Genomic DNA, 12,172 nt, shown 5'->3' with positions numbered 1-12,172 from the left:
CCTTGGGATTCATTTCCTTGGGCTACAAACCCATTTCTAGTCCCATCAGCTTTGTCCAGCAGTGGCGGATTAACTTGGATGTCCCTTGGATGCATTGTGGGAGGCAAAGAATCAAGAATCTGTTCACTCCTATGGGCCAGAGATTTGAAGAGATTGGCTGCATCAGGTTAGGGTAGCAGCAGCTTACTACCAAAAATAGGCATGCTGGGAGGTTGCCACTGACTCACTAGTTTTTCTCTCCCCATGAAGAAGAGCTAGCGTACACACTCATGAAGAAAAAGAATGATCAGTAAATTCTTGCTAAACGCTCTTATAAGGATTATGACTAAATATGCTCTGGTTGATCCAGAATAATCGATACTAGGTGTATGTCTCAAGGATTCAGTTAATTTCAAGGAGGGCTGTCATAAGGTGACTTTGGAGAGGTTATCAAGTAAACTTTCAGGAATTCTCCCCTTGGCAGTCTTTAAAACAAGATAGAAAGAAAGTGAAGTCGCTCAGTCGTGTCCAACTCTTTGCGACCCCATAGACTGTAGCCTACCAGGCTTCTCCATCTATAGGATTTTTCAGGCAAGTGTACTGGAGTGGGTTGCCATTTCCTTCTCCAGAGGATCTTCCTGATCCAGGGATCAAACCCGGGCCTCCCACATTGTAGGCAGACACTTTACCGTCTGAGCCACCAGGGAAGCCTAATCAAGACACTATTGTAGCACTTGGGAGGCATTAGTGAAGTAAGTCAAAGATCCCTCTCTCATGGTGCTTATATTCCAGCAGTAGATAGAGACAATAAATAAAAATAAGTAAAAATTACACAATGTTAGATAAGTCCTAGGGACAAGAAGAAAAAGATGGAGGGGGAGAAAATTTCATTCATTCATTCTTGCATTTGTTCTTCAGTTCACTTAACTAAAGGAATACTTATTTGACCCCAGCTTCCCTGGTGGCTCAGATGATAAAGCATCTGCCTACAATGCAGGAGACCTGGGTTCGATCCCTGGGTCGAGAAGATCCCCTGGAGAAAGAAATAGCAACCCACTCCAGTATGCTTGCCTGGAAAATCCCATGAACCCAGGAGCCTGGTAGGCTACAGTCCATGGGATCACAAAGCGTTGGACACGGCAGAACAACTAACATTAACACTAACTAACATATCAGACACTCAGACTGTAGACTTGAGAGACATGAAGAAAAGGTAAGGTCCCCTACCTTTGAGGAATTTACAGCGTTGAGGGACACTGGCAAGTCAACAACATAAACTGGCAGTACAATATAAGTATCAGGACAGTTACTCCAGATGATATGGGATAGGTTCCTGAAAGAGTCCTAATTCTGCATGATCTTGCAAGATATATAACCTTTGATCCTTCAGGTAAGTATATTCCCTTCCTTAACCAATACTTAGCACATAGTAGCTGCTTAATAAATGTGAGTTGAATATGTGCTTCAGGATGTTCCCCAGGATCAAAGCTTGATTTAGTTGCATAAAGGATATTTTCTCTTTCAAGTCGCTGATTCTCAGTGTTCATGTTCCTTTTTTTTCAAGTGTCTGCTACACGCCTGTGTGTCTGTCAGTGGGGTTTGCTTCCCTTAACTGCAGTACTGATTTAAGCACCTTGCAGTACCTCCGTATCACTTTTACAAAGAAAACCTCATTGGCTATTGTCTTGTGTTGGTTGTTTGCAGTGTTATCTCAGTGAAGTAGGTGCCAATGGTATCACCACTTTAAAAATGAAGAAAGCTGAAGCACTTGGCAAAGGTCATAATAGATAGCTAGTCTAGGGTTTAAACTCAGTTTCTCTTACTCTGAAGACCACATATTTAATGATTAGGATACCTCCCTTTCTCCCAACCTCTTGCCAACTTGTTTTCTCCCTCATTTCCTTTTTAACCAGTGCTTTGCATCCCATAGTAGAGATGTACTGCAATTTATATAACTGTACTTCTACTGGACTTGTAGTTGTCTGCTCTGTTTTATTACTAAAAGCAATGCTGCAATGAGCATTGTATCCCCCACCTTTGTTGACATGTGTATGTCTGCAGGATGGATTTCTGGAATGAAGATTGCTGGGAGAAATCTATTTTATATAACGTGACTGAAATAGTCCAAAAATGCTGTATAGACTTTCACTGCCAGCAACAGTTATTGCATTCTTATAAATATCTTCTCCCATTCAATCTCTTGTCTTTCAGTTTGGTTTATGGCACTTTTATTTTATAGATATTTTATATTTTTAAAGAACTATATCTTTGTTTTCTCTTTCTTTGGCCCCATCGAACATGGGCCCATGGCAATGAAAGCACTGAGTCAACCACTGGACCCTCAGGGAATTCCTAGAGCCTTATCTTCTAATCTGCTGTTAACAGAACTTGATTTCTCCTTCTGAAACCTGTGAGTCCTGTCTGTACTTCATTTCTTGATTTTGATACCCAGAAGACAGAGTTGTAAGCAGAAATCTTTCTTGAGTTAGCATGGGTTGAGTCTGTTCCTTGCAGCCAACCACAACCTTAAATAAATATCGTACTTCAAAAAAAGCAATACCATTCTTTAAAAAATAAATCGTACTTTTAGGTTCATGAATTTATTAGGCAGTAGTAATTTCTCAAAAACTCAGCAGACTTCCTATCTGATTTTAGTGAATTCCCCATCCTAATAACCACATCCTTGGTTTTTTTAAGACATACTTCTGTGCTATGTTGGTTCCTTACCTCTCTCTGGATTTAAGAGAGCTTTGGTGACAAAGTTACACTATTCATTTAAAATTTTTCCCCTGAATTCCCTTTTTTTTTTTAAACTCGTTTTAAAATTGAAGTATAGTTAATTTACAATGTTGTGTTAGTTTCAGGTATATAGCAAAGTTTTACATGTATATATATTTTCCAGATCCCTTTCCATTATAAGCTATTACAAGATACTGAATACAGTTCCCTGTGCTATTTGGTAGGTCCTTGTTTTTAAATCACACATTTTTAAAAATGCCTCAGAAAGTTCATAATAGAAAAAAGCAATTGGAATGGAAAACTAGGAAAGAGTTACACTAAGAAAGAGTCAATATTGTCACTTGTACTTAGTCCACACTTGTCTATTGACCTTCTTAATGATGCTATACCAACAAGGCTGCCTTATTCCTATAGAGGCACAAGTCTTACACTGATGGCAGTATTTGCATAGGTTACAATGTGAATGGTGTTCTTGGATTTGTGCAGTGCACAATCTGCCCACTGTTCGTGGCAGCCCAGTGCACAAGAATCTTCAGCTTTTTGTATTTTGTATTTGAGAATATTCTTCCACTCTTGAAGGAAAGAAAACAAAAACTTAACATTCTCTTAAATCATCACAAATAGGTCTGAGGTAATCCAAACCTAGAGACAGGATTTGTAATCTAGACCAGATCATCATCTAAGTAGAGATTTCAAGGTCAGGAATTAAGGCAAGTCTCTAAATGTGGTCCATCTTCCTGAGATTTCCAACTACTAAAGGACACTATTAGTTTTTCATGATTCTTTTCTGTAGCAGTACTTAAAGCTTAACTCCATTCCAAAGGTATGGAATATAATTTATGTTAGCAGAAGTTTTTAGATTTGCTTTGTCTTGACTAAACAGGGCTTGGTATTAAGAAAAGTGTTTTAGTTTTTAATACTATAAACCAATGAGGAAAGATTCAATAATAGAAAAGTGATTAAGGATTAGCAAGTATTAATATAAATGGCAGAGGAACCAGAGATCAAATTAGCAATATCTGTTGGATCATCAAAAAAGCAAGAGAGTTCCAGAAAAACAATTGACTACGCCAAAGCCTTTGTGTGGATCGCGACAAACTGGAAAAGTCTTAAAAGAGATGGGAACACCAGACCACCTGACCTGCCTCCTGAGAAATCTGTATGGCAGGTCAGGAAGCAACAGTTAGAACTGGACATGGAACAACAGACTGGTTCCAAATAGGAAAGGGAGTCCATCAAGGCTGTATATTGTCACCCTGCTTATTTAACTTATATGCAGAGTACATCATGAGAAATGCCAGGCTGAATGAAGTACAAGCTAGAATCAACATTGCTGGGGGAAATATCAATAATCTCAGATATGCAGATCACCCTTATGTCAGAAAGTGAAGAGGAACTAAAGAGCCTCTTGATGAAAGTGAAAGAGAAGAGTGAAAAAGTTGGCTTAAAACTCAACATTCAGACAACGAAGATCATGGCATCTGGTCCCATCACTTCATGGCAAATAGATGGGGAAACAATGGAAACAGTGGCAAACTATTTTTTTGGACTCCAAAATCATTGCAGATGATGACTGTAGCCATGAAATTAAAAGACGCTTGCTCCTTGGAAGAAAATCTATGACCAACCTAGGCAGCATATTAAAGGCAGACATTACTTTGCCAGCAGAGTAATTGCAGTACTTTGCAACTGGAATCCATAGTGTAGTATACAGAGTAATAATTATACCAATGAGCAGTTATTTGAAAGAATAACAATATCAATATCAGCATGCTTATATCCCTGCAATAGACTTAGCTGATGCCAGGCAAAGAAAAGGCTATTTTATGTCTTCGATCCGTTTGATAAGCCTCTTGATTTGTTAATCTTTTGCCTGGAATAGATTTAGATTTGTATTTCCGTGAGAGTCTGGTGGCATGAGTAAATAAAAATTGTCATGATTTAAGGAGTTTATTTTCCTGTACTTAGAGCAATTCATGGAATTAGTTATGAAGTAACCTTTCAAATATACACCTACCTAGTCCTTATTTTAGGGATATGGACAAAATTAGGATGGATCGTTAGCAATTAAGCATCTTGTGGGTTAACTAGTGAATTCATTGTTCAGTTGATAAATTACATTCTGAACCGAATGAGTATAGAAAATAATAATGTACATCTTTACCTAAAATACTACAAAATTCATTATTTCTGTTGCAACAGAAGTCAGCCCACAAACTAAAGTGTCCTAGAAATGTAACTTTATTTTCCTATATAATTCAACTCGGTTTCAAGCCCAACATCCCATAGAGGATTTTAATCTCAATCAATTGAGGGTTCTCTCCCTTTTACTTAGTGTTGAGTCAGAATTCTACACACTTTTGCAATACCCAGTTGTGGAGGCCATTTGCTCCAAAAATTGAGAAGACAGCAAATGTAAAAATAATAAATTTGGAACTCGTCTGGCATGTTTGGAACATAGCAAAGAATTTCAGCAGCTGAAAAGGTAAGTAAAAAGAAAGAAGAAAAAGATAAAAGGATAGGTTGATAAGGATCAGTTCAGTTCAGTTCAGTCACTCAGTCGTGTTGACTCTTTGCAACCCCATGAATCGCAGCACGCTAGGCCTCCCTGTCCATCACCAACTCCTGGAGTTCACCCAAACTCAAGTGCATCGAGTCGGTGATGCCATCTAGCCATCTTATCCTCTGTTGTCCCCTTCTCCTCCTGGCCCCAATCCCTCCCAGCATCACAATCTTTTCCAATGAGTCAACTCTTCGCATGAGGTGGCCAAAGTATTTGAGTTTCAGCCTCAGCATCAGTCCTTCCAATGAACACCCAGGACTGGTCATTAGGATAAACTGGCTGGATCTCCTTGCAGTGCAAGGGACTCTCAAGAGTCTTCACCACCACAGTTCAAAAGCATCAATTCTTCGGTGCTCAGCTTTCTTCACAGTCCAACTCTCACATCCATACATGACCACTGGAAAAACCATAGCCTTCACTGGACGGAACTTTGTTGGCAAAGTAATATCTCTGCTTTTGAATATGCTATCTAGATTGGTCATAACTTTCCTTCCAAGGAGTAAGCGTCTTTTAATTTCATGGCTGCAATTACCATCTGCACTGATTTTGGAGCCCCCCAAAATAAAGTGACACTGTTTCCACTATTTCCCCATCTATTTCCCATGAAGTGATGGGACCAGATGCCATGATCTTCATTTTCTGAATCTTGAGCTTTAAGCCAACTTTTTCACTCTCCACTTTAACTTTCATCAAGAGCCTCTTTAGTTCCTCTTCACTTTCTGCCGTAAGGGTGGTGTCATCTGCATATCTGAGGTTATTGATATTTCTCCTGGCAATCTTGATTCCAGCTTGTGCTTCTTCCAGCCCAGCATTTCTCATGATGTACTCTGCATATAAGTTAAATAAGCAGGGTGACAATATACAGCCTTGACGGACTCCTTTTCCTATTTGGAACCAGTCTGTTGTTCCATGTCCAGTTCTAACTGTTGCTTCCTGACCTACATATTGGTTTCTCAAGAGGCAGATCAGGTGGTCTGGTATTCCCATCTCTCTCAGAATTTTCCACAGTTTATTGTGATCCACACAGTCAAAGGCTTTGGCATAGTCAATAAAGCAGAAATAGATGTTTTTCTGGAACTCTTGTCCTTTTCCAATGATCCAGTGGATGTTGACAATTTGATCTCTGGTTCCCCTGCCTTTTCTAAAACCAGCTTGAACATCTGGAAGTTCACGGTTCACATATTGCTGAAGCCTGGCTTGGAGAATTTTGAGCATTACTTTACTAGCATGTGAGATGAGTGCAGTTGTGCAGTAGTTTGAGCATTCTTTGGCATTGCCTTTCTTTGGGATTGGAATGAAAACTGACATTTTCCAGTCCTGTGGCCGCTGCTGAGTTTTCCAAACTTGCTGGCATATTGAGTGCAGCACTTTCACAGCATCCTCTTTCAGGATTTGAAATAGCTCAACTGGGATTCTATCACCTCCACTAGCTTCATAGTGATGCTTTCTAAGGCCCACTTGACTTCACATTTCAGGATGTCTGGCTCTAGGTGAGTGATCACACCATCGTGATTATCTGGGTCATGAAGATCTTTTTTGTATAGTTCTTCTGTGTATTCTTGCCACCTCTTCTCAATATCTTCTGCTTCTGTTAGGTCCATACCATTTCTGTCCTTTATTGAGCCCATCTTTGCATAAAATGTTCCCTTGGTATCCCTAATTTTTCTGAAGAGATCTCTAGTCTTTCCCATTCTGTTGTTTTCCTCTATTTCTTTGCATTGATTGCTGAGGAAGTCTTTCTTATCTCTCCTTGCTATTCTTTGGAACTCTGATTTCAAATGGGTATATCTTTCCTTTTCTCCTTTGCTTTTTGCTTCTCTTTTCACAGCTATTTGTAAGGCCTCCTCAGACAGCCATTTTGCTTTTTTGCATAATCACAGAAAACTAGCCAATCTGATCACATGGTCCACAGCCTTGTCTAACTCAATGAAACTAAGCCATGCCGTGTGGGGCGACCCAAGACAGACGGTTCATGATGAAGAGGTCTGACAGTATGTGGTCCACTGGAGAAGGGAATGGCAAACCACTTTAATATTCTTGCCTTGAGAACCCCATGAACAGTATGTAAAGACAAAATGATAAGATACTGAAAGAGGAACTCGCAGGTTGGTAGGTGCCCAATATGCTACAGGAGATCAGTGGAGAAATAACTCCAGAAAGAATGAAGGGATGGAGCCAAAGCAAAAGCAACACCCATTTGTGGTTGTGACTGGTGATAAAAGCAAGGTCCGATGCTGTAAAAAGCAATATTGCATAGGAACCTGGAATGTTAGGTCCATGAATCAAGGCAAATTGGAAGTGGTCAAACAGGAGATGGCAATAGTGAATGTTGACATTCTAGGAATCAGAGAACTAAAATGGACTGGAATGGGTGAATTTAACTCTGATGACCATTACATCTACTACTGTGGGCAGGAATCTCTTAGAAGAAATGGAGTAGCCATCATGACAACCAAAGAGTCCGAAATGCAGCACTTGGATGCAATCTCAAAAACAACAGAATGATCTCTGTTCATTTCCAAGGCAAACCAATCAATATTACGGTAATCCAAGCCTATGCCCCAACCAGTAATGCTGAAGAAGCTGAAGTTGAACGGTTCTATGAAGACCTACAAGACCTTCTAGACCTAACACCCAAAAAAAAATGTCCTTTTCATTGTAGGGGACTGGAATGCAAAAATAGGAAGTCAAGAAACACCCAGAGTAACAGGCAAATGTGGCCTTAGAGTACAGAATGAAGCAGGGCAAAGGCTAATAGAGTTTTGCCAAGAGAACACACTGGTCATAGCAAACACCCTCTTCCAACAGCACAAGAGAAGACTCTACACATGGACATCACCAGATGGTCAACACCGAAATCAGATTGATTATATTCTTTGCAACCAAAGATGGAGACGCTCTATACAGTCAGCACAAACAAGACCGGGAGCTGACTGTGGCTCAGATCATGAACTCCTTATTGCCAAATTCAGACTTAAATTGAAGAAAGCAGGGAAAACCTCTAGACCATTCAGGTATGACCTAAATCAAATCCCTTATGATTATACAGTGGAAGTGAGAAATAGATTTAAGGGACTAGATCTGACAGAGTGCCTGATGAACTATGGACAGAGTTTCATGACATTGTACAAGAGACGGGGATCAAGACCATCCCCATGGAAAAGCAAGGGAACGATATCATGAAATATCAGTCCAATGAAACCAACATCAGTATGTAACTCTTTGAAGTGAAGAAGGAAAATCAGATACCACTGAAACAAGATTAGAAAGCCACTAGCATATCTTGGTCATGAGAAAGTAGATTTAAGTGAAAATGGAAAGGGTATGAAGATTGCAAGGCCTGGGTCCAAGGCAGAGCTGACAATCTGGATTGATTCATCAGACATAAGTGTTGATGGAAGTGGAACAGCCAAAGCCTGGGATTTTAGGCTGGGTAGCAGAACACAGCAGTTGATTTTAAAAAAAGAATAAAAAGGGGTTAAGATGAGAATTGATTTTCAGAGGTAGACTGGTAGGGTAGAGGCATGATTCTTAGCTTCTTAATATGTGCTAATTTGGGGGTGGAATTCTAAGTGGAAATGTCTTACAGGTTATTGGACAAATGGGAACCATAATCAGATGATAGCAAGAGGCCAAACACAGGGATTTGGGTTTCCCCCACATAGCTGTGCTATTGAGACTGTGATGCCAGAGCAGCACTCTGGAGAAGAGGGTATAAGGTCACATATATCATTCATTTATTTGTAACATATATTTAGTCGTTTAAACATGCAAAAGTACAGAATTAAAACTCAATGAAAGTAACCTAAGTATTCAGTGTGCTGCCAGAAGAACCAGTGTTTAAGTCTTACAAACAGCAATTGCACTAACAACTCTCTTCAATTTCTTATTGAAGTACAACTTGTACACTGAAAACTGTACTTTAAAGCTTAGTCAACATCAGTGAAATTTTACAGAAGGAATACATTTGTACCCAAATAACCAGGATAACCAGCACCCAAATCAAAAAACAGATAAGTACCGTAGAAACCTCTCTCACTCCCTTCACCAAGTGAGGACTCAACATAGATTAATTTCACCTGATTTTGTGCTTTATGTAAACAATTAAACATTTAGATGTTCTTTTTTGATCACTGTTTTGCTCATTCCAGAATTACTTCTAAAAGAAAAATCCTAAATCATTAGAAAGAGACTAATTGTTTACATAATGGTACATTTATTCAGGGCTTTCCTGGTGGCTCAGTGGTAAAGAATCTGCCTGCAATGCAGGAGACATAGGTTCAATCCCTGGGTCAGGAAGATTCCCTTGGAGAAGGAAATGGCAACCCACTCCAGTATTGTTGCCTGGGAAATTCCATGGACAGAGAAACTTGGCAGGCTATAGTCCATGGGGTCACAAGAGTTGGACATGACTTAGTGGCTGAACTACCACCATATTTATACAATTGAATACTCTGTTGCATTTAAACTAAAGCGGAGAAAAGATGTTACAAATCAGTAATATAGTATGAGCCCATCTGGGCAAACATATTAAAAAGAGAGTATCTCCTTTAAAAAAGCATATATCATATATGTGCTGTTAAATGTATTAAAGGCACTTTAGAATAATACACAGGAAACTTGGTAATAGTGATCCCTTCAGTGAAGAAGAACCAAAGTAAAGACAAAGAATATTATGTCTTTCTGTCCTGTTTGCATATTTTTAAAAATGCATTATTATATTTAATTTTTTTAATATAAATAGAAAGTTGAAGAATCCTCTAAACACAATTCTTACATTTAAAATGAGAACTCTTCCTGACATTTGTACAATAAGACATTGGCCTTTGAACTTAAACTGTAGTGTTGGAAAGGCTCTGCAGATTCTAGGAGGAGATGGTGACCCACTTAATTGTTTAAGCTGCTAAAATTGTTGGTTTAAACTTTGAATCAGGCCATTTTCACAGTCATCATTTTGAAAAAACCATGGAATAAAATTGGACCGATAATTAGTATGCATATCTATTACTCAGGAAATCCAAACAGTTTTAAAAGAAAGTAATGGGAAGAACAAAAAGAATGTTTGGAAGCTTTAGCTGCTATTACTAAGGAAACCAAGTTTATTTGCCCCTTCTCCAGATTAAAAAAATTTTTTTTGATTAAGGGTAAGGAAGGAATACTAAATAAAGGAATGGAAATATATTTATTTTTGAATTATCTCAAGTATTGAAAATTAACTTTAAATTTTTTATTTAAAAAAAATGTTACCCTGCTATTATATCTCAGATACATAAATAATACAGATTCTGAGGAGAAAAATAGAAAATATATGAGAAAAAAAGAAATTCACCAAAATTCTATATATCTTATTATACTGTTTCATAATTTTCTATGTTTACCAAGTAGTATACTATAAAGGTTTTTCTGTCAACAAATATATTCGAGTCAGGTTTTTAATCTGCAAAGTAGAGATAGTAATATTACCTACCATTTGGCACATGCTTGGCATATGGTAATCATTCATCAAATCTCTCAAAATAGTGGAGAAAGCAATGGCACCCCACTCCAGTACTCTTGCCTGGAAAATCCCATGGACAGAGGAGCCTGGTGGGCTGTTGTCTATGGGGTCGCACAGAGTCAGACACGACTGAGCGCTTCACTTTCACTTTTCACTTTCATGCATTGGAGAAGGAAATGGCAACCCACTCCAGTGTTCTTGCCTGGAGAATCCCAGGGACAGGGGAGCCTGGTGGGCTGCCGTCTATGGGGTCGCACAGAGTCGGACATGACTGAAGCGACTTAGCAGCAGCAGCATCCTTATTTTTAATAGCTATTTGGTATGCCATTATGTTATCTCCATAATTTATGAATCAATCCATTATTGCTTGACATTCAGTTTTCTATTTTTTTCATTTTTTTTTCATGTGTGCTTAGGATAAATTCCTAGATATGTTCACGGCAGGTAAGGAGTGAAGTATAGAGAAGGCTGGGGCATGAAATCCTCAGTAAGGGCCTGCTAAATATTTCTAAAAGCCTTTCTTTGCCGCTCCTATAAAGTTAATACGGTTTATGCTCTGCATGTCAAGAACCTACTTGCTCCTGTGACCGTGACTGACGAGACCAGAGCCAAAGGCACACACGTGTGCTGGCCTGGGGGAATCCAGTCACTCCAGCCAGTGTGCCAGTGGGCCCCACAGTATCCTCACTCTGGGCTGTAGGTCTCTGAGGAGCAAGCTGAGCTAATGGGAGGTTCTCCAACAGGACTGCTTTCATCACAGGCTTGATTGGAATGGCTGGTGAGTTGACATCTGTGTCATATTCTAAAGTAATCTGAGTATGTCTCTCCCCCGCCACTTTAAAGGATCTAACCTTCCATCTTCAAAATGAAATAAGAGAAACTGGAAGAAAGGGACACCTAATGAGAAATTTCTAAGACACTATAAGTTTTTTTTTTTTACCTCTGAATATGCCTGCTGTTTCTGAGTACCAGTTGCTCACTGTTGATGCCTGAATGAATCCTCAGATATGCTGTTTCTTCCCAATTGTGTGTTCAGTGTTTTAGTTATCTGATTAAAACACTTTCTAAGAATAAGCTGTCTGAGATATGCAGATGATACCACTCTAATGGCAGAAAGTGAAGAGGAACTGAAGAGCCTCTTGGTGAGAACAAAAGAGGAGAGTGAAAAAGCTGGCTTAAAACTCAACATTCAGAAAACTAAGATCATGGCATCCCATCACTTCATGGAAAAAATGGAAACAGTGACATGTTTTATTTTATTGTGCTCCAAAATCATTGGGGATGGTGACTGCAAACACAAAATTAAAAGATGCTTGCTTCTTGGAAGGAAAGGTATAACAAACCTACACAGAATATTAAAAAACAAAGACATCACTTTGCCAGCAAAAGTCCAT

Source organism: Ovis canadensis, chromosome 6 (genome assembly GCF_042477335.2).
Source record: "Ovis canadensis isolate MfBH-ARS-UI-01 breed Bighorn chromosome 6, ARS-UI_OviCan_v2, whole genome shotgun sequence".
NCBI lineage: Eukaryota > Metazoa > Chordata > Mammalia > Artiodactyla > Bovidae > Ovis > Ovis canadensis.
This window is presented reverse-complemented; position numbering follows the sequence as displayed.